This window comes from Sinocyclocheilus grahami, unplaced genomic scaffold (assembly GCF_001515645.1).
Source record: "Sinocyclocheilus grahami isolate Dianchi unplaced genomic scaffold, SAMN03320097.WGS_v1.1 scaffold2008.1, whole genome shotgun sequence".
Lineage (NCBI taxonomy): Eukaryota > Metazoa > Chordata > Actinopteri > Cypriniformes > Cyprinidae > Sinocyclocheilus > Sinocyclocheilus grahami.
Window position 1 is genome coordinate 84732 of NW_015507187.1, and position 3154 is coordinate 87885.

A 3154-nucleotide genomic window follows, 5' to 3' on the forward strand; every position below is an offset into this window, starting at 1 on the left:
AGGGTAGCGCATCACGAAACGGACTCCTCTTTGAATGAGCTCACCGCAGACATCGTTGTATGCCCATCTCGCCTCCCTGACCTTGACTGACAGATCCTGTGAAATAAAAATGTCACTGCCCTCATATGTGAGATGATCCTTCTTCTTAGCAGCTGCCAGTATTTTAGCCTTATCCGGGAAGTTGTGAAGCTTAATCAACACAGGGCGTGTACGGTTGGGTTTGAGCAGACCAAGTGTTCTATGCGCCAGGTCAATTTTAACAGCCCCATGTTTGGTTTCAATTCCCATCATCTTAGGCAGCCAAGTCTGGAAAAATTCAACAGGTCTGCGACCCTCCGCACCTTCTTTCAAGCCTATGATCCGAGTATTGTCTCGCCGGCTGCGATTTTCGGCATCCTCTGCTCTCTCTGAGAGGGACTGTACAGTTTGTTCCAGTGCCGCTATCTTGTTGTGAAGTTCCGCCACTTTGTCTTCAGTCTGGGAAATGCGACTCTCCGCTTCCATGATACGTTTCGTGTTATCCTCTAAACGGGTTGTAATTGAGTCTAAAGTCGACTCAAGACGAGCGAATTTCTCGTCCAGGAAGGCACTTAAATTATCAGTAACAGCCTGTGCTAGGCTGGACTGTTCGGTTGAGGAACCGCCATCTTTGTTACCTTGATTAGCGGCCGATTGGCCTTTTGTTGTCGTGCGGCCCCGTCTAGTTTCTTGTTGGGAGGCTGCGGGACCAGTTCCTGACATGCTTAGGGGTTAAATGCTGCGAATTAAATTGAAACAGCCAAGCAGTTCAATGTGAAAAATATGAAAATAGCGCTATGGTCGCAGGAGCTCAGTGAAACCGTGCCACTTAGGTCGAGAGCATCACGTGACTCCCGAGAGCCACGTTTCTAGCTTTTGTAAAACTACATTTTTCCATCTCAAAAATATATCTAAATTACGACCTATGCTCTCAATGTCAAATGCAGAAACGTTAAGTCATGCGACCATGACCTCAAGGTTAGATTATTGTAATGCTTTATTGGGTGGTTGTTCTGCACGCTTAATAAACTAACTCCAGCTGGTCCAAACTGCAGCAGCTAGAGTTCTTACTAGAACCAGGAAGTATGACCATATTAGCCCAGTTCTGTCAACGCTGCACTGGCTACCTATTAAACATCACATAGATTTTAACCCTCTAAGCGCCAAAGTTGCAAAATTGCGACAAGACGTCATACTTAATCAAATAGGCTGTAGTTCCTAATATGGTGTAATATCTCATTTGTATTCCCTACCACTAGATGGCAGACATGTAGTACTTCAATTCTAGACCAAAATTACATCACATTCCGATTTAAAGTATTTGAGGAAAGAGCAGAGCAAGTGAGCTTTCGTGTCATTGATGCGGAAGCAGGTCAGTTCATAGCGTGCGGGTAAGCTGTGAGATTTGTGAGAGAAAATCGCCAAATGGCTAATAAAAAGTGAGGATGTGTTGCAAATGTTATTCGCCGATTCTGACTCTGAAGGGGAATATTTTCCTTTTGGAAATGACGATCGCTCATCTAATGATCGCACTTCATACATCTTTGCAGTGCAGTGGTGCCACCGTGCAAGGCGCGAGTGTTCACGAAGCACAAACAAGTGATTATTTGCCCAACGGGGATGGGGGTGGCAGGGCAATATCTATTATTTCCTGAATATTACTGATGAACTGATCAAAAAGTAGGCTACTGTTCACATGCGTTTTACTACTATATAGTAAAGTAATATAGTAATAATGTAGTACTTTCTCCTGTTTTATTGTTGGTTTTCTCTTTTCTGATCATTTGGAATAAGGATAAAAAGACAACAAAAAAAACATGCAAATAAGTTCAAACATCAATTCAATATCTATTATTTCAAATTAGATGAGTATATTTACACCCCACATAAACATTTTTCTATGTCTATCTTTAGATTTGATAATACCTAGAATATCAAAACCAACTGTGGGCGGCAGATCCTTTTCCTATTTAGCACCCAAACTAACCTAACATTGTTCGGGAGGCAGACACACTCTGTCAGTTTAAATCTAGATTAAATACCCATCTCTTTAACCTGACTTACACATAACACACTAACACATTTCTAATATTCAAATCTGTTAAAGGATTTTTAGGCTGCATTAATTAGGACAACTGGAACCGGGAACACTTCTCATAACACCCGATGTACTTGCTACATCGCTAGAAGAATGGCATCTACGCTAATATTAGTCTGTTTCTTTCTTATTCCGAGGTCACTGTAGCCACCAGATCCAGTCTGTATCCAGATCAGATGGCCACTGCAGTCACCCGGATCCAATACGAGAAAATCTTAAAAATAATGGGCGTGTCAGTCCTAATTTTAGGACTCCTAAATTTTTGTTCTAAGAGTATTTCACAAAGCGTTTTAGCGCTAAAATTAGCTCCTAAATCTGTGAAACGTTAGGAGTAGTGAAAAGGACTCCAAAGTCACTAGACCAAAACTGATCTATTCTAAAAATGGCTGTTGCCAGCAATCTACCTCGGAATATAAACATTTTAGAAACATTTGACAATAATGAGCTTTTAAAAAGGTTTCAGCTTTGGTTTGGAGGTTATCCCAACTACAATTTTTTTATTAATTCAATTCAAGTTTATTTGTACAGCGCTTTTCACGATACAAATCATTGCAAAGCAACTTTACAGCAAATTAAGTTTCTACAATATTTAATGGTAGCTTATCAGTGGTGACTGTCAGTTAATGTACATATGGCAGAAATGTACGGCAAAATCAATTAAAGACGTAATCAAACAGACGATGAACACTATTTACAGCAATTATTATATGATGCAATCAAACTTATAGCAAAATGTGGTAGTTCTGTATGTTGTTTCATGGTTGGCATCATCTGAGGTCCTCTGAGGGGTGGCATCATCTCTTCTCAGGTGTTCTGGATCCAGACTGAAGCTTGTGTAAATCCTAGTTACAGCGTGATGTCAAACCCAGCAGAAACAGAGAAACACATAGAGACATAATTAGCATAGCTGCTGTTCCAACCAAGCAAAATTTATTTGTTTAACCCAAACTAAAGAATAATAATATGCATTTGATCAGATATAACTGCAGTACAAGATTATGAGATGCATAAAGATGTGTCTTTAATCTAGATTTAAAC